The 21,245-nt window shown below is 37.3% G+C and overlaps 1 protein-coding gene across 2 annotated transcripts in view; it reads left to right on the forward strand.

Annotated features, from left to right (window-relative positions):
- hipk2 (homeodomain interacting protein kinase 2) overlaps positions 1–21,245 on the forward strand; it is a 120,069-nt gene that overhangs the window by 521 nt on the left and 98,303 nt on the right. The window lies entirely within an intron of this gene.

Consider the following 21,245-nt stretch of genomic DNA (forward strand, 5'->3'; position numbering starts at 1 on the left):
AGCTTCATTGACAATCTGTTATTTTAAAAAGGATGCATTTGCAAAATAATAGCAATTTTGAGTTAATCTATTATTTGGTTGTTGTTGAATTCGTCCAGTTATGAATAATGACTGTAATGTATTGTCAACCTGCTTGATCACGTAATGCTGTATTCTCCCTTAATGTTTTACATTTGCATTTAATGTTTATTATTATAGTATTTCATTATACAATATCACATTTGATAATCTATTGTTTGTTGCCGAAATTCTCTATGATCGTATAACTTATCTTTGTTAAAATAAATATTTAGACAGTAGAGAAAACAGAGAGAAAAGTGCATAGGTGACAGGTCTGCAAATAAACAGTTATGCCTGTAAAATTAGCAGTTACGTGCACTAACTGTTGTATTATTGTTAGTTCTTGTTACACTGATAATATTGCACAGTTTAAAAGCTTAAATGTTTGTTGTAATCGAGACTAAATGAATACTGGAGTGGTTTATTATGTGAATACACTGCAGTGGTAAGGTGACTAACACTTGTGCAGAAATTGACCATGGAGAATATAAACAATGTTGTGCCTTTATAGCAGAATAAGTGTTATTTGCTTAGTGGTATTTTTGTTGCGTGTGCGTAATAAAATTGATTTATAAGCAGCCCAAATAGCTGTTTTTCTTCTCCTGAGAGGTCAGACACTTATGGCTGTCTCTCAAAACCTCCTAAGCTGCTTACCTAGACTGTATTTTTAGCTATCATTGGTGTGCTGCAGGTCAGTGTGTGTGTGTTTGCTCAAAATGTTGTCTATGGAGTTAGCTCTTGTGTATTTAAATTTTGTTAAAATTAGCTTATGTTTATAATGTATGAAAGTAAAAAAATGCTCTATAAATGCTGTGTTATGTCACCCTGCGAGAGTTGCAGAACTGCACTTGTTTATTAAATACATAGCTATAATAAAGGTCAGCTTATTTTCTGTCAATTCAGATTTATATCTCTGATTGATTATCTTTGCACCCTCTGCTGGTCATATAGCAAAGACCAAACTGTTTGTTCTGCAAACAGTATTGAATTTGGTGAATTAACTTTACAATTGCATTATAAACTCTAGTTTAAGCAAGTTGTAACTTGTTTGACTTGCAAACTGTTTGTAACACCTTTATTACGTACTATTACATGATTTATACATTATGCAAGATTTGTCTGTCTGTATAGATGGATAAATAGATGGATAGCTAACTAGATATATAAATGGATATTTTTCTTTCTTGTGGCCCCTTGAGGTCACCTTGTGGTAGATCTGAAGTCTCTTGAGACTTGGTTCACCCATCATGACACTCTGGAGATTTGATCTGGCTGTTGTGTAAATAGCATCTCCTAAGGGAGGCCTTGACAGTGCCATGATCACAAACAAAATCGTCACAGCTAGTTAAAGAGACAATCAGCAGGTCTTTAACCTTTCTATTCAGTCAGATCATATAAGATGTTAAAAGAAGCCAAAATAAAGCATGCCAATCTCTCTCTTTTCCATTTCTGTTGGGGAACTTTTTGCTTACTGTTTAAAAGATTCTGCATATTTGTACATGCAACTGAAGTCGTAATGTATAATAATTGTTAAGCTTGTCTTTTCTCATGGCTTTATTTGCTTGAGCTATCACTTCTCCTTGAACACACATTAAAAACAGATTAAAGCTTGAGCAGATTTTATGACTGCTGGCCGTGCTCGTTTAGCATTTATTTGTGGACTCCCCTGCTCTTCGCATGCCTGTCGGATGTGAGTATCGTGTAGTTAAGGCATGTGCGTTGTTTGGCTATTTCAAACCAGTAAAATCAGCTTGTAAATAAATATCTGTTACTGCTCCAGTTTAGGGTACGGACCGTCCATGGAGACATTTGTAAACCCAGTCATAGTGAGAGCTCTTTGTTGTTGCACTGATGTGTCTTTGTGGAGTGATGTCCAGATCCCCTACGAAAGAGTAATCTGGGGCCAGAGGAGTCTTGGTACCTGGTTGACAACATGTTGATAAATGCATGATGTAAGGACCAGGACAACAATTGTAATTTGCAACCCATTTTACTTACTTAACATAAAGAAGTTCAAAATGAAACAGTCAAAAGTTGCGTTTCCATTACTTTCAAATTATGCAAATTGAAATTGAAAACATGGCAAATGGAAACATGTCAATTCTGCAAAAACTCTCATATATTGCACAAAACTGTTTACGTTCAGACAAGCTGGGTTTTCAGGTAATTTGAATTAAACGGAATATTGTAAAACTGCAATAGAAACAGGTTCAGACATATGTAAAAGTCACATAATGGTTCTTTAAAATTGAAATCGCCTTCTATAACCTCTCAGAAATGGCTCGTACGTGGAGGTATAAATGGCTTTCCTTGTCCTTAAAGAGCACCAATGGTCCGATTCACAATTTTACATTTTCTTTGATGTGTAAGTGTGTATTAGTACCGATATGCAAAATGGACATACCCCAAAGTAAACGATGACACGAGTAAAAAACCTAAATCTCTTTCTTGGACTACAACAAACACACGGATTGTAGGCAACAGTTTACGTCCTGGGATTTATGATGTAGGGAAGAACGACATTATCATAATTTCTCCCGCTTGGATTCACAGCCAGTAAGTTAACTTGTGTTAGCAACCAAATCTTTCAAACATGGTAAGGAGCATCACATTTCCGGCTGATGTTAGAGGTATTTAGACCAATCACAACGTACAGCTTAGCTGGCCAATCAGGGACAGTTTTGTACAAAATCCATGTGTTTCAGGAAGACAGGGAAATCTGGAGCTACAAAAATGTACGGTATGTGGAAAATAATGTGTTTTTTTAACCATTATCAACGCAAACACATTGTATTTTGTACCAAATATACAAAAAACGTTGTTTTTTAACAATGAAATAGGTGCTCTTTAATAGAGCCCGACCGATAAAGGATTTTGAAGGTCGATACTGATACAAATGTTTGTTGGTTTTAAAATCCGATATTCCGATATATCGGCCGATATTTTTAATTCTTTTTATTTCAGAAACGCGCAACAAAACATTAACAGATTTCCCTAACATTAGTTATTTGTAGTTATTTATGAATTTTAACTAAAATAATATGATAATGCATTTTAAAACCGAGGAACATCAAAATATTAAAGTTCTGATAAATAAAATGTATGAAAATACAAACTTAAGATATGAAACATAAAGGGCTTTGAACAAAAACACAAAACCAACAACAACCAAATAAAGTTACCAGTTTTAAAAGACTTGGTTCATAAATATAACTTTGAATAGGACTGGAGACAAATTCTGTTAAGTTCTGATAAATAACAACAACAGCAAAATATAAATTGCTGATCACTTGACTCAGGCAGTGGCTAGACGCCTAAATCTGGACCCCACCAGCAGCTACTGGTTCAGAGCGCTCTGTCAAAAACACCAACAGTGAGGAAATCTAATAAAGGCTGTTTCGTTCGTTTTTTTAAAAATATTCATTTATCGGCCATTATGAATGCCGATACCGATAGTTTGGAAAATGCCTAATATTGGCCGATAATATCGGCCTGCCGATATATCGGTCGGGCTCTACTCTTTAACGCTCTGATTACATGCCTGCATCTCAGAATAAAAACAAGTTTGCTGCGTATATGCAAACTTAACAACTTCTGTTGCCATGACTTGCCATGACGAGAGAGGAAAAAATTGTGTTTCAGTCACATAACATCGGTTAATGGAAACGCTGTGTTTTGGCAATAGCTTTCAATCAACATTTAGAAAATATCGCAAGGCAAATCTGTTGGAAAAACTTTAACCAGAGTTTGAGGTTAGTCTCCACTAAGTTAGCCGTCCGTGTCATAAATTTCATAACGCAACTTTTCTAAGCCGTCACTGTTTTGTGGTAGTTGATGTGTCTGATTATAACTGATGATCTTAACCCAACATCCAAGGTCAATGCCAGTCCGGCACTGCAGAGAATTGCAGGAAAATCTATAAATTCTGAGTTCATTAGCCCAGGCTGACTTTGCATTGTTGCCCCCTTGGTTGAAAGGAAATGCTTTGCGAGCGTTCTTGAGGCATTGTCGCACCAGTCTCTCTTTGGCAGAAATGCTTGATTCTGTTTGCCATCCATTATCGATAATAAACAGTGGCTTGGTCTGTGTCACTTTCAGAAATAAAAGTTTCCAGTCCATTATTCTCGTAGAAGCCCTTAAAGGTATTTTGGCCTGACCGTGGGTCAATAAAGGAACCACAGCCCTTACAGAATGTGATTAATCTGTCCACATCATATGCCTTTTTGAAGCCTGAGGGACATTTGAGATCACAAAAACTTCGTTGAGGAAATCGCTCACAGGTGTGCTTGTGGTACCCAGGGGAACCGAATTGTGGGTTAGTTAATGGGGCTACTGACACGAATTAAAAGTGCATGGGAAAGGTGGTAGCCTATGTTATTGAATTGCTCGTGACCTGAATTATGGGATTTTATCATTTTTGTACTGCATTGTGATTTGCCCATATGCTTTGCTTTGAACTCATTAATTTGTTATGGAACTTTAATTCCCAGTTTAAATGGCCAATTTGCTGTTCTCTTTTGGTCATTGCGGTATGCTTAGCAGATATTAGGCTGCTATAAGGTTTCAAGGAGAGAGATGCCAATAACGTTAGCCCGAGAGCTCTCGCCACATGCACTTTTGGGGGTAGGTGAGTTCACAATTGATTTGCAGCCTTGCAGGAAGACTGAAGAATCCAGCTGCAAGCCTCTTTTGTTTACTTCACAGCGCGGCCATCAGATGTGATGCAGCACCAAGGGCATTATTAGACAATGCTGAGTGTCATACCTTACTACTCCCACACTTATCGTGCAGCACTCAGGCATTATGGGAAACGTGGCATGTTTACTCCGTAAACAAAAGGTTTTGCATTTAGTTGCTAGGCTGTGTCAACATACTGTCATTTAGTGAGGTAAATATGCGGCGATGAAAAAAAAGAAATACAGGAATCGGATGAGGGAAGCTTGCAATTTTTTTTTAATCACCACAAACAGGTCTGTTTTTGATCCGGCGGGCTTGGTGTGCATTTTTTGTAAAGGGTGGGGGTCCGCCTGGCATGTTTCCTTTGATCAGATATGAGAGGATCAGTTCACACTGGGGTCTCTCTCGGTTGCATTCTTCCACCAACAAAGGGAAATGAAAGGGGGGCTTTTTTCACAGTCGCTGGATTTGCGGGGCTGTAATCACATGGCAATTACTCCTTCATGAAGGACACCATTCATTTCGCCTTCACACCTATGGTTACAGGCACCAGGGTTCATATCACCAGCCACTGACTGATGGAATTCAGCTGCTATTGTGCAATGCGGTTCATTCATATCTCAGGGCTACAGTTATTAATTCCAGTAAAACACACTACTGCTGTGAAGATGAATTGGTTGGTTACTTGGGTTGGGAATTTAAAAAACTCTTCTTTTTTTATTAAGCACCGGTTCTAAGAAAGAAATGCTAGAATCAAATGCAGAACATCTGCAATCTTCTATCATGTGAATGGAATGCGTTCAGAAATAATATTATTTTTTTAAGAATCATTTTTAATAGTTTTATTAAAATGAGTCACAAGCGAATAATTTTTCTAAAATTGCTCACTTGCTGAATCAATCAGAGTTTCTGAATGAATACTCAAGTTTTTAGGGCTAACAGTGAATTTACACAATCTTTAACAATCTCATTGTAATTTTTTATTTTACAAGTTGACTAATTTGCATGTATTTGTAACGTCTGAGATAAAATTTGTTAATTCTTTTAAATAATTTTAAAATGACATTTATAATATATTTCAATTAGATGATTTAGAGAACAGGTGATAAAGGTGCTTGTTGGCAAAAGTTTTCAAGATATTTCAAGAATATATTGTGTCTGATGATCATTATCCCTCGTAACTTCTCAACAATGTAGGTAAAACAATGAAAATGGTTTATATAAATTTATCTTCACTTTAAGATTATTAACTAAAAGATTATTACCTTACTGTATTTTATTGCAGAGTATATTTTTGGCCATAGATCTACGCATCAACAGTTACATCTGGTGGCTTCGGCTTGTGAAAGTTTTGTAAAATCATTAAACACATCAGTGTTTCCTGCAGAAAATGTGTTAGTTAAGGTGGTAGGGTTGTGCCGGTGGGCGGGCCGGGGGCGTGGCAATCAAAAGGTACGCGGCATGATGAAAATATTTTTATTTAAAACACTCAAATTAAACTTAATTTTGAAGAAACTATGACAGAAAATGAACACATACTAGATTATTAATTAATTAAATGTTTTATCAACAGGCTAGTTTTCCTCCAGACAGTGACGGACCATGTCTTTCTCTCATTTCGGCCATGTGGCGCGTGCCCGCTCGCGGTGTGAAGCGCGTCCACGCTGTTCTCCGAAATGCACTTGACAGCCTTTTGTGCAGCATTTTTTTTTTTTTTTGGACGACCTAGTTAAGGTGGTAGGATATCCCAGCTTAGGTGGGCCGCCCAAACTAAAAAGTGCTGAGGGAAACCCTGCACATGAAAAAAAAAACAATAAGAAAATGGAAGGTTTTGTTATTGATAAAAAGATAAATTTGTAATGATTGGTGTGGCACCATTCTCATCGCTATTTTACATTTTGCAGAAAAGTTATGGATAATATAGCATAATAATCGCTATATTATTATATTTTTTTGTGTGTAGCTTCATATTAGGATTAGGGGTGCACCGATATATTGGCCGATGATGCTTGCTATGCTTCTCATTGAATTACGTTGAAATACCGCTACATCCAAAAGCTAGAGGGCGCTCTCATGCAGAAACTCAATATGCGCAAAGAATGGACTTGCATTCTCGTTGAGACTGGTCTTGCCAGGTGACCTTGGAAGAACGAACTCAAAAGGTCACGATAACACAGAACGCACCTGTGAGAATTTAGATGTGTGCGATCTTCCTGCTGGTCACGTGACCCTCCCGAGATTTCAATGCGCAAGTCTGCACTCGATGCATCCTCAATATCAAGAACTCATCCGGGTATTTTCATGTGTCCTCTGTACTTGAGTTCTTGAGAATTGGAATTGAACTTCGACTGTTAATGATGACGTAGAGCGAGGACACAAGGACGCAAGATCGCTGAAGAACGCATATTGAGAAACAGCCTATGACACGCATATCCAGGAAATGGCTTAAGGATATATTTATATTGCTGTTTTTCAAACCTGGTATTTTCATGATAATAAAGAATATGTAATGATTCTGTTTAACGAGTGTTGCTTTTTCAAATGCATGTTATAAACAACTTATAACTACTGATCAAAAGCCGTAGTTCATGAAATAGATGTGAATAATATCGCCTGTGTGATTCAGAATAGTTACCACCCACGTATTATTAGTGTATTTCGGCATTTATCGGTGCACCCCTAATTTGGATCATGAGTAGTCTGGTTGTAATCAATGTACTTAAAAAAACCCAAAGTTGTATTGTTTGTCTTTATTATTATATACAAAAAAAAACATGATGTACTACAGTTAGCAAGATTTATTTCTCCAAATGTTTAGGAACTGTTCACTGATTTATTGAATCAGTAAATTGAATCATTCAAACTTTTTTCAGACCTATTTGTGTTATAAGGTTCTTTGTTTGCACCCAACGTATTAGCTTCGATTTACTAGAGTTAAAAAACTCCATGTAATCCCTGACCTGCCCCTCATCTTATATTTTTAAATGCTGATTTGTCCATCTGAAGATGAGTTATATTAGTGTGCATGAGTGTACATGGATAAAACGGGAGGAAATTAGCTCACAGTATATTTATTGGTCTTTCAGTAAGCTCTTCCCCTCCCCATTCTGTTCATGCCAGCCTGTTGGAAGCATGTTGTTTACGCCCTATATAATCCTATTGTTGTCTAGAAACCCCAATGACTTTGGGCATTTGGCATGGCAATGCGTAGCTACGCCTGGCCTGCTTTTTAGGGCTGTAGTGTGCAATCTGATTCAACACCCCTTTTTGCTGGTATAGTTCATATATAGATGACTGCTCGTTGTCCTGCATGGAAATTCAAGAGAGGTTTCTTCTTACAGCTGTCATGATACTGAGATAAGAAGTTATTCAATATGAGTCAGAGGATGTGTGAATCATTATGCGACGCAACAAAGTTTAATCTGGATGGAACTAGAGATCTAGTAACTAAATATACTACTTTATTTAGGCTTTGTTTAGGCCTCTGATCCTTGATTCAAATCGTGGAGAGGACAGGATGTTGCTAGCTGGATTTTAGGAACTCCCATTGCACATTAATTGCTAGGCCACAGGTTCATCTCAGATGTCCTTTATAAGCATTTTTCAAGAGCAGATTGTCAAAAGAAAAATAAGGACGTACACCGAAAAGTGCATTTGAAGAAAGAGATTTACCTGTATTGTCAATGAAGAATTCAGTCGCTCTAATCTCAAGGCTTTTCATTGTCTACTCCCCACCCTCTCATTCCCAAGTTCTTGTGTGCTTCGTGAATTAAAAGCACAAAACAGGTCTGCAGGTAAATCTCTCTCCATACACACACAGACATTGTGAGCTTTGGCTGCCCAGCCTGACTGTGGGCTCTTCACAGATGGCTGCAGGTACCGTGACACGCTTGGCTGATAACCAAAGGACTTCAAAGCCCCAGACAGCCAGAACAGAGCAGAGAGAGTCTGCCCCACTTTTAATGTGCGCCCTGAGGAGAGATAGAGAGAGAGAGAGAGAGAGGGACACTGGTGCCCCGACAGACCAGCGCTCTTAAGAGCCGGAGATGAGCGGCCCCATTGCCCCTTAATGAGCTCTGCTCGAAAACCCATCAGGCTCAGACACACACAGGTCCTCTTTGTCAAGAAAGCTATATCGGTTAAAGAAAAGTTCTGGTTAACCTGGCATAGCCCTGTTTTTAACACTGAACCATATTTAAATAAATAAATATATTTAATTATGATTAATATCATAACGTAGGGGAACGCTTTTTGGTTTTAGCTCAATCATTCGAAAAATATTTGAGTTTTATTAATTATATTTTTACACAAGCAACACACACATCTTTGCTACAAATGAACCTTTGAAGTTTTTTTCTATTACTTACCATTCTTGGACAATTACACCAAACGTGACAGAAGTGCAAACGTTACAACTTACCCCATAGGTGGGGTTAATTGTAACAGGCAGGGGGTTTGTTGTAACACTTGATAAAAATTAAGTTTGCAGGCAAATATTTCAATACAATTTCTCTATATACTTGAAGTGGATATTGTTTATATATCTGTCTGTAATGGACGGGTATCCACACTGTATTCATTCATCCAGCCCTTTTCCAACAATAGATACAAATGTCTAAATATGTGAGAAAAATCAGCAAAATTATGACAAAACATTTTTTATATGTGACCCAGTCTGTAATAACCATACTACAGTTTAAAAAATCTGTGATAATGAGCATCAAAGTCTGATTTTAGCCATTCATTTCATTATGATTTCAATCTTTGACTTGACCTTATTCAATCAATATTAAAGATATGAACAAAAATAAATTTGACACACGATTTTTGATAAGACAGGCACATTTATTTTGTTGGCAGCGGCGAGAATTACGCTAATGTTAGCGGTTTTCATATCGTAAGTGCTGAGGGGTTAGTTGTAACACAGCGTTACAATTAACCCCACGGGGTCAAAATATTTTCAAGCCCACCAAAAAAGTTGCCAAGAGCTGCAGACATATTTCAAAATGATGCTATGTTTTAGTCAACAAGACACTGATTAATATGACATAGCATTGGATTTGGTATCTTACACACCCAACTTAGAAACCGAAAAAAGCATATGATGAAAACATTTAGTTACATGCCACCAAAACACTCGTTCATCAATAACTCTCTGAAAAACATTATACATTTCCAATAATTTGCGGGAGATCATCTTTTGGCAGCGTGAAAAAAATACCGGAGAACCAAAATACTCAACCTTGTGCAACAATGTAAACAGTCCGTGTTACAACTAACCCCGTATTAGTTTTTGCCCCGTGCATCCCTACGCACTGGAAAAGCGCTATATAAATGTAACTAATTATTATTATTATTATTATTATTAAGCATTTGCTGATATATGTTTGTCAGTTTTTCAGAATCTCACAAAACTAAATAAAACCTGTAGTTCAAATATCTCTTAATCTCTGGCGCGTGAAGTATGCTATGGATTTTGCTCCATATGCTCTCTCTGACCGCGCTCTGAACCAACCCATCGCTCAACGCACACCCAAAAGAGGCAGCCGGAGACAGGGAGGTTGTTGACATGGTATCGTCCCTCCATCCTCTCCTCTGTTGGGGTGCATCCTACAGGGCCCATATCTTGGAGATTAATAATTGAAAGGGTGCTGGTGGGTTGTTGGCGAGGTTTAGTTGTGCGTAGGCTGTAACCTTTGTGTGTGTGAGAAGCCCCGAGTCAAGATCAATGACACATACAGGCCTGCCCTCCCCTCGGTGTATCCCATAACCCGTCAGATCAGCAAGCAGAGCCTGGAAAATCTGTCTCTCCCTTTTCTCTTTATATCTCGCTCTATCACTGTCTCCAGGAAAGGCCAACCGCTGACCTTTTGCTATGAAAGCATGGCCTTTGACGTTTTAGGGATTGTTGTTTTTACCTTGCAAACAAGAGGCATTGACGGCACTAGGGAGGGAGAGAGAGACTGAGAGGTCAAGGCGATGGATCTGTCTGTGACTGAAATATGCTTGTGCCGTCATACTTGATACAACATGTATAGAGAGTATGTATAGATTTATTCCCTTGTGGACGTCCTCTTTCATGTGTCCTGTTGTGCTTTGCCTTTGGTGGCTCGGGTAGGCTGACTAGATTAGAGGCTTTTCTCTTTGAGGATTGGACGCCAGAATGTCTCAATCCATGAATCTCTTTGGTACGGTGCCGTGGGGACATTATTACCTCTTGCTCTCAACGAGGTTCGGAGACAACACAGGTCTCGACAATAAAGTATACGTGTGTCCCCTTTTTGCCTGCAGAAACTGTAAGAATGTCACGTGTTTGTGGTATATAACAGAGCTTTTCTGTCACGTTTAAAAAGAGCAGACGGAGAGAGGCAGAAGTTTGTCGAGGATTAGTTTTGGAGGTTAAAGGCACAGTTCACCCAAAAATTTAAATTCTGTCATCCTCTTCTGACCTTCCTGTTATTTAAAATCTGATTTTAGTAGTTTTCCATGCATGTGTGTGTTAAGTTCCAATGCAAACCAGCATAGTTATTATCGCAAATATATATATTTTGTCCAAATATCTACTCATTATACGTGTATACTTTCCTTACATCTCTGTATTTACTATTACAGTATGTATTAATTGTAAAGCTATTCTGCAACAATGCAAAATTGTTAAAAAAGTGCTATACAACAAATAAACAGGTTAAGTAAGGAATAATTGATGACAGGCTGTTTAATAATAAGAAAGTAATGCACACCCAATTATTTTCGAATAATTCAAAGGACCGGAGTCCATTATTCCGCTTATACCACGGTTACCAAAAATATTGACCTGGTGCATATTTTTAGGAGATTTTGAAGGTTAGGTTATTGAAAAATAATCAACATCCATGGAATATTTCTCAGCCAATCAGAATACAGCATTCAACAGGCCCGTGGTATAAAAACAAGATAAAGCACACACCATAACATTTACATTTTGTTATGGTATTGGGCACAAAGACTTTTTGTCTTAAGATATTACTTGCCCCTTTTCACATTCTGCTTTTAATGTACAAAAAGCATTGCAAACATTACATCACCTATCTTCAAGTGTTTTGAACATTTTCATTTTAGGGTGAACTGTTCCTTTAAGGTGTTTATGGGGTGTGATGTTAACGTGAGGGGCAATTTGGCACTGTGGTCTGAAATGCCTCATGCGGCTGTCGGTGTTAAAGCCATGTGCCTGAACTCATTTGAGAGGTAGGGATAGACTCACAATAGCTTGATGCTGAAGAGAAAGCAGAAGATGGTTGGGTTGAAAGCTTATCACAATCAGACACATGGACTGTGTGTGTGTGTGTGTGTGTGTGTGTGTGTGTGTGTGTGTGTGTGTGTGTGTGTGTGTGTGTGTGTGTGTGTGTGTGTGTGTGTGTGTGTTTGTGTGTGTCCTTCACTGGTGTCATTGGTGATTCTCTCTTATTGCCCTGTTGTCCGCCATGCAGTCAGCGCTCAGAAACAAACATGTTTTGGAAACAGTTCTTCATGGATTTGCCATTGGCCTGCTGGAGGAGTGATCGCATCTGACTGCTTCCTTAGCACTTTAATGTGATTTGATTTAGAGAGACGCCCCTGCTCGGATCTGTTTTAATGTGCGTTTGTAAATATGCATGTTTGTCTGTTTGAGAATCTCAGATGGGTACGTCCTCGTGTTTGCCCGTGCATGAAGCGAATCACATGGCCTGTCATAGATACAGTATATACTTTAGTGGTAATAGATTTACAACAATACAAAGCCACCAAAATAATAGTGCCACACAAAAAAAACAGAACAAGTGAATTTTTTTCAATACAGTAAATTCTGTCTGCCTACTTTTTACAGTTAAAAACATGACAGATAGATACTTTTATAGATTTGAAAGAGATCAGGTTGGATTTATCCATAACTTTTATTTACATCATATATTGGTCAAGGTATGAACTGTAAGAGATTTTGGTCCTGCTATTTTATACACTTAGCATGATGATGGTGGGTTCCTCCTATATCTTCTGAGAACTCAAGAGATATAGGGTAGATTCTTGGTATAGGGAGGTGATGATGTTTGGCTTTGCATAAGCAAACTGATTATGGTTTAACCACACACTGTAATGACCCTTAGAGTCAGAGGTTTAACTCCTTGGTACACTTATAGATTCATGTACACTTATTATTATTTTAAAACTGAATCAAAAGCTAATTAAGAGATACCCAGGTTAAAAAAATTATCCATAGTGTACTTAAAGTGCTTTATTTATGCACTTAATATACAAAAAATTCGACTTAAGTACTTCTTAAGATGTTTTTAAGATCATCTAAGTGTACTTCACTGTGCTATTTTGAGACACCATAAATATGAACTAAAATGTGATAAAATGTATTAAAAAATGTATTTAGGTACCACTTGTAGTAAACTTGAACCCATCTTTGTATGAAAGTTGAGTTCAAGTTTAATACATGTGTTAACTAAATAGATTTTTTAATACAGAGATAGTATGTTAAAAGTGCATTTTAGTTCATATTCATGGTGTCTCAAAATAGCACAGTGAAGTACACTTAGATAATTTTAAGAACATCTTAAAAAGTACTAAAGATATATCAAGTACAAAATTAGTGTGTGAAAATAAAGCACTTTAAGTACACTATGGAAGTGTACTATTTTTTCACCTGGGTATAACTGTAAAATTAAACTATTTAATATATAATATAAAATTTTCTATAATTATCTATATTTTTTAAATCCCTGAGGGCAGAAAAATGTTTTGTAAAGGCAATTAAGGAAAAAAAATGTAAACGCTAATACAAGAGCTCTGTCATTTAATTTGTCTTTCACAAAGGTCATAAAGGAAATGAAAATCTATGTTTTGTGTATAAACTCATACATCATCTTAAAGCCACAACCAATTAATCCACCTAGACAGACTCTGATGGAGTCATGGATTACATTATATTCAAACTTATTGTTGTACGCTATGTGTGTGTACATGTTGTTCTTTTCATTCTGTCCAGGCCTATAATTCAATTCTTGCTTTCACAGAAAATGTCAGCTGGTTCTGCGATCTGATTACTCATAGTTTATGGCTTTTGCAGAGGTATTAATATGTTATATATGTTGTTCACTTATCACTACCGTCAGTGCCTGGCGGGATGCCAGTCTTTGTTTTTAGATCTTTCTCCACATCGCTGCTTTTTCCTGCTTCAAAGACAACATGAAACAGCGTTGCAGCTTATTTTACTTCTGTGTTTCTCTCAGTGGTTTTCTTCAAGTACTTGACAAATTTCTCAGTGAAACAGTATATTCAAATTGTTCTCAATATTTTGATGTCATGTTTGAACTTAAAGGGAAAATATTTTGCACTTTTGTACCTCTCTTGAACACCCTGACATCCACTCATAGTACACTGTTAAGAATGCTGGGATGTAAAGTTCGATATTAAATGTGTTCTCAGGTTGTGACACTAGGCATGGGCCGGTATAAGATTCTGGCGGTATGATAACCTTTAGCAAAAATACCACGGTTTCACGGTGTTGCGGTTTTGCCATTGCAACACTAAAATGTGTTATTTTCAAAAGCCAGGTACAATAAAGCCTTTAAATTATAATATGCTTTCAACACATATAATATTTTCGTAATGTATATTAAATGTAAACATCAAATCAATCACATGATTTAATGAATTTTGTATAAGCACAGCTCATACCTTGGAGACGGTATCACAGAACATTTTAGTGGTTTTGAAACCTTGACTGTTTTAAACCTCGGTATACCTTGAAACCGGTAATCGGCCCATGCCTATGTGACACCACAAAAAATTTCATATTAACCACCCAGCCAAATTTGAATAATTAACAAAAAAATGCCAAGTTATGGAAATCTTGGAAAAACAGCCAGGATTCTCTGCTTTCAAGCGTGGGGCCGTGTCCCCTGTCAGCGCTGAAACCACGCCCACTCGCAGGAAAGCTGCCGTCTCTTTCAACGTTCAAACACCGCTACAAACTGAATAGATTTCCGCATTTGTTTTAGGAGCAGTGGCCGGTTGCATAAAACTTTAAGACTAGTCTTAAAAGTTAGTCATGATTTTTTTTCTTCAAGACTGATCATAACTGTTTTAAGTATGTTACATAGAAAGGTACATTAGTCTAATTTAAATCCATATAGTTAGACTGATTGGCCCTAACTAATTGCTAGTTAGTCAGAATCATTCATAAGACGCAGTCTTAATGTCACGGCTATGTTTATGCAACCGGCCACAGGTCATACTCAATGGTTTCAAAGCGTCATCGATCCTAAAAAACTGTTTAATGGTGTAACTCCACAATTTAGTACTACATTGTTCACAGTCTTTGCAAAGTGTTTCATTCGTAACATTTTAATGTGTTTAAAAACAGTTTCCTGAAACGACTTTACATGGACTTTAAACCCATGGTTGGTTTCGGCAGTTTACCTTTAAAGGTCACGTTCTTTGTGATCCCATTTTTCAAACCCTAGTTAGTGTGTAATGTTGCTGTTAGAGCATAAATAATATCTGCAAAATGATAAAGCTTAAAGTTCACTGCCAGGCGATATATTTTCTTTAACAGAATTCCCCTTTCAAACCCTACAGTGAATGACCGGTTTCGACTACAGCCCTCTACTTCCTGGTTGAATGATGTCAATAAAACCGTTTTTGACTAAACTCCGCCCACAAGAATACGTCAGTCGCCAGCTAAGCTCAAAGGGCTCTGCTAAGCTAAGCTGCTGTCGAATCACAACAAACTACACAATCAGAACTCGTTACGTATTTCTGAAGGAGGGACTTCATAGAACAAGGAAGACATCAGGCCATTTTTAGGACAGTGAAAACAGCGCTATACAGATAAGTAAATGTGTTTGAAAAATACCAAGAAACATGTGTACATTGCCCACTGTAAACACAATCAAAGCTTCAAAAAGCAGAAAGAACGTGACCTTTAAATAATTTTTTCTAGGAAGGAGTTTATGAATATTAGATTTCAAGCAGTTCATGTCAAAAAAGCATGAATAGAGTTAGGAAAATCCAGATATGTCCCCTTCAAAACATGAGTCCAAAAATATTCCAGAGTTGTCCAAGGGTTATAAAGGTCGGCCACACACAAACACATGAGGGATGTATGTGCATGAAGAAGCGCTCGACTGTAAGGACTTTGGCGTATTAGCCGTGTCTGTTTATCTCTGTGTGGTATTCTCCAGAACAGCAATTTGCACAAAGATTATACTTCATTGGAAACACAAACTCTACCAGCGACTGACAGATGTTCTGAATTCCAGAAAATCACATGGTGTTAAAGCAATAGTTCATCCAAAAATAAAAACTGTGTAATCATTTACTAACCCAACATATTTTAGAGGAAATTATCTAACATAACATAAAAACGTTTTTCCATTCCCTTCCATGTTTATCATATAGAAAAAAATCTGCTTTTGCTAGGTTTTTGTTCCATTAAAGAAATAAAAGCCATACGAGTTAGAAACGACAGAAGGTTAAGTATTACTTTTTAATTTCATGGCCTCGCTTTCACTTTGACATATTTCCCATAAGCCCCTTTTGGTCATTTTAACATCTCATGTGATCAAAAAGCGTTGTTTTGTCAGGATGAAGAATCAATTTATTCATCCGGGTGTCACTTATATTGCATTGATCCGTGCCATAACTACCACAACTGCAGGATGTTATCAGTGTTTGTGTGCGTGTTGTTTATACATGTCATGCAACAATGTGTATGAATCGTCTAAGCCTGACTTGGCTCTGTGGTTAGACTTTGGCATGTTGCTCGGGTCTTGTTCTTTGAAGTGTCAACAGTGCAGCAAAAACCTGCAAAACATACTTTTGCATGCTCATAAAACGCACAGACAAACATAGAGACAAGTAAATTGCTAATGGTTTGTTAATATCACTCAAAAAGTGTCAAATCAAACAAAACAAAGCTTTTGTGAACGCAAATGAAGCATATTACGTTTACATCACTACCAGTTGGGCAGTATTGGGGGTGACTTCAGAGTATTGATAACCAGCGTACTACTTACTGTGGCTGTCTGATAACAGGACTGTACAAGCTGCTTCCTATCGGGTACTTGCTTGTCTCTAAACGGTTCTCTTCTTAGGGGCTTCTTAGGGGCTAGTGAAGGTCATTTGTGGTAAAAAAGGTATGAAGTAATGTTTGTTTGACAGATTGGTTCTTTGGACACCAAAAATGGTTCTTTTATGGGATCGCTGTGAAGACCTTTCCAGCATTTTTATTTTTAAAAGTGTAAATGTAAAACAAGACTCAAGATTTAAATGATTTTTGGAAGTTCAAGGAGTCCAAGAAAAAACAAATTGGACCACTGTATTTTTCCTGATTTAAAAAAAAAAGAAAATTGTTCAGTAGCAATTTATTCAATTGACCCACATAGTTTGCTAAATGGTTTATAATAGTAACACTTGCTATAGAAAATGTTAATTTGCTGAGAAACATTTTCTGAGGACTATATATCAAATCTATATAGATGCTTGCTCTTGTGATAAATGTCTTTTCTCTAACACCCTCGCAGCCCCAATAAGCAGTCATTTACAGGCCTGTATGTGACAGTGTTTGTCTCTAACTCTATTATAGCACATGACAGTGGGTTTAGTCTCCTGCACTCCCAGCTGCTCTGTCCTCTCTGTTCCCCAACACCCAGACTGAACCATCATCACCAAATACCACACAATCGTTGCACTAATGGGTCACATTAGGACAAAACTTCCTGTTTCGCTCTGTGCCATTGTATACATCTCACCCAGAGAAGAGATGTATCACTTGGTAGAGCATTGCTTCACAATAACATTTATGCATTTGACACTTTGATCTAAAGTGACTTGCAATGCATTCAATTGTTACATTTTCTTAATCAGCATCTGTGTTCCTTGAGAAAGCCACACTTAAAATAAAAGTATGAAAGCTGTCAAATGCTTTTCTTTATGCACCAATTTTTTTAAGGAGCCACAGTGTGCACAGCTCACAGAAATTTGTGCATACACAGACATCAAACTAAATATTATAGAGCTTTCCATGGCACTTATTTTCTAACATTTCTAACTATCTGAACACCCCTGCTTTCGTGCAAAAACCTCCAAAATAAAAGTGTTGACTTACTTTCATATCAAATACTATTTAATCGAAATAATGACATATTGGTATCATATTTGCATCTGAAACTGCATGTTTAAGTTTTAATAAATGACTTGTTTAACTATGTCATTAATGCATTTTGCACAACAACTGCATTATCCTATAAAATGTATGTAATTTTAAATCCATTAAGTATAAAAACAACGAAAATGACTTAAAGCAACACTATGTAGTTTCCATTTTAAAAATGACTTACAGCTCCCCCATGTGGTTGAAAAGCGCAACAGTGCCTGGTATCAGACACTCTTCTGCAGGCAGGGGGAGGGGCGGGGCTGTGTTTCCTACCCTCCACCGCCACTTTCAGAGTGTGCTTGTAGCAGCTAGGAGGCTGCTCAGGTTGCAGCAACAGTACAATTTGTCCAGTTAAAAGTTGTTCTATCACTGAAATAATTTAAGAGACTTTATTTAAAGGTAAAAAAATTACATAGTGTTGCTTTAAGCTAAGACAAATTTTGAAATCCTAAACGATTTCTGGAATCCCAGGCTAAAATCTGCCGTCTTTGATCGCTAGGTTGACATGTTCACAGACAGCCGATTAATGACCGTTGCGATCAAAATTATCCTCCGACAAAATTCTAGCAGTGTCAGAAATTTAGAGATACGATTTTTCGATTAATCGTTTTATTATACGTGGTCGATTCAGAATAGATTCTCAAAGAGCAGAATTTATTTTTTCCCCGCATATTTTTTCCTGCAAACATTGAACGTAAGATTAATGTTAATCAAATTACTAGTCTTCTTCACTAGATGTCACCCTCTTTTTTGCCTTGCACGATGTTACCAAGGAGCCTGTCACTCTTTCATTCAGTGCTTAAAATGGTGGTTTAAGGTGCTTCATCGACGTTGATGGCCCCTTAACATAAAAAATAAGAGGTATGGAAGCATCCCGAGAACCGGAATCGAAAATTTGATCGAGAATGGCACTTATTTTCTAACATTTCTAACTATCTGAACACCCCTGCTTTCCTGCAAAAACCTCCAAAATAAATGTGTTGACTAACTTTCATATCAAATACTATTTAATCGAAATAATGACATATTGGTATCATATTTGCATCTGAAACTGCATGTTTAAGTTTTAATAAATGACTTGTTTAACTATGTCATTAATGCATTTTGCACAACAACTGCATTATCCTATAAAATGTATGTAATTTTAAATCCATTAAGTATAAAAACAACGAAAATGACTTAAGCTAAGACAAATTTTGAAATCCTAAACGATTTCTGGAATCCCAGGCTAAAATCTGCCGTCTTTGAACGCTAGGTTGACATGTTCACAGACAGCCGATTAATGACCGTTGCGATCAAAATTATCCTCCGACAAAATTCTAGCAGTGTCAGAAATTAAGATTAATCGTTTTATTATACGTGGTCGATTCAGAATAGATTCTCAAAGAGCAGAATCGATTTTTTCCCCGCATATTTTTTCCTGCAAACAATGAACGTAAGATTAATGTTAATCAAATTACTAGTCTTCTTCACTAGATGTCACCCTCTTTTTTGCCTTGCACGATGTTACCAAGGAGCCTGTCACTCTTTCATTCAGTGCTTAAAATGGTGGTTTTAGGTGCTTCATTGACGTTGATGGCCCCTTAACATAAAAAATAAGAGGTATGGAAGCATCCCGAGAACCGGAATCGAAAATTTAATCGAGAATCGGAATCGAATCGATTTGATAGCTTGTGAATCGAAATTGAATCGTTCTGGAACATCTGAATCGATACCCAGCCCTATAGTAGATGTTGTTTCGGTTTGTTAGCCTTCGCTTCAGCGTGTGTTTTCCCAGCCGTCGTCAATCGATGACATAAAACTGCGGATGCGTTTGTTTCCGTGCGTCCGATTTTTAAAAGTCTTTAAACTCGTACAGTCTGACATTGATGGCAACTGAGATCATATAGTGTGACATGGACTTAATTACGATCTTAATCGCACAGTGTGGCAAGCAACAATCCTAAAAGACTATTTAAAATCGCACAGTGTATACTGGGCTTAAAGTAATGTAACACGATCAAAACAGCGAAAATCTCCGAAAAGTGACAAGGATGCAGCACAGAATTGATAATATTGTGCATATTAAACAGAAAAGACAAATAACAGATTAATGGACGCTGATTTTGAGGTTGATTGCAAAATTCATTTGGCCCCTCAGTTTGAATGGGCATGATGCCTCTGTTTATAGGAATACATAAATGTTGGAGATAATACTGAAATCTGTGAAATTAGTTGCAGACTTTTACTGACCACAGTTTTAGGCATTGCTAAGATCCCTCGTAAAAGGAAATTCTAAGAAGCGAGAGACTCAGTTTACTCTCCATGCTGTCCTGGGATGCAATTGGGATGTTAAAGTGATCTCATTTTAGTCTTTCTCTCCCATGGGAATATCTACACCACAGGAGGTGTAAGCGAGAACCTTGCGTTTGTGTGATTCACGAACAGCCCTGATAGCGCTCATAGTCGAACATTAACCTAAGTGATAATCCTGATGTATGTTGTGCTCTTGTGTCTGTGATATCTGCATATAGCTGCCTCTGTTTCTTTCCATAAATAGCCTGGGACGTGATCTCTAAATGAGAACTGGGTGGTCAGTATCCTGGAGTATACAGTGTTTGTGTAAGCCTCTCTCACACTGGAGGTCTCGTGGTTTGAGGAGATGGGCAAGACCAGTGAGCGCAATATGCAAAGCAGAAAACACATTCAGGCACAGCCTTAGTAATGGTCCTGCGAGCTATGTGTCTTGTTTCCTGCTGGCATTATTCCTATCTTCATACACTGCATGAATTGTGGGCTCCCAGGCTTTCAAAGCTCTCTGAAGTGTGCTGGCCCTGCTCTGCTCTGGAGGTGAGAGATACACTGTGTTATGAATAGAGACAATAGCCAGAGGTTTCCTGCGTCTACTCTCCCAGGAACTAGAGGAGGTTTTATTAGACGAGACAGACGGAAAGAAAAAGAAGAGTTGGATGGAGGCTAGAAGAGGTTAGGGAATGAGAGACTGAGAAGATATTTGTATTATTATTTAAGGGGTTGTTTTCATTCATTATTATTTATTAGTATCGTTATGCTTTGTAATTGTGACCCTGTCTGTGAAAATCCATCTTAAGTCATTTTTTTTGTAATTTACTGTTGCTACATGAAATCATCCAGAAGCTTGATATATTTAATATAAAAGGAATATTCCATTTTCTTAAAAGAAAAATCCAGATAATTTACTCACCACAATGTCATCCAAAATGTTGATGTCTTTCTTTGTTCAGTCGAGATGAAATTATGTTTTTTGAGGAAAACATTGCAGGATTTTTCTCATTTTAATGGACTTTAATAGACACCAACAATTAACACT

This window comes from Paramisgurnus dabryanus, chromosome 9 (genome assembly GCF_030506205.2).
Source record: "Paramisgurnus dabryanus chromosome 9, PD_genome_1.1, whole genome shotgun sequence".
Lineage (NCBI taxonomy): Eukaryota > Metazoa > Chordata > Actinopteri > Cypriniformes > Cobitidae > Paramisgurnus > Paramisgurnus dabryanus.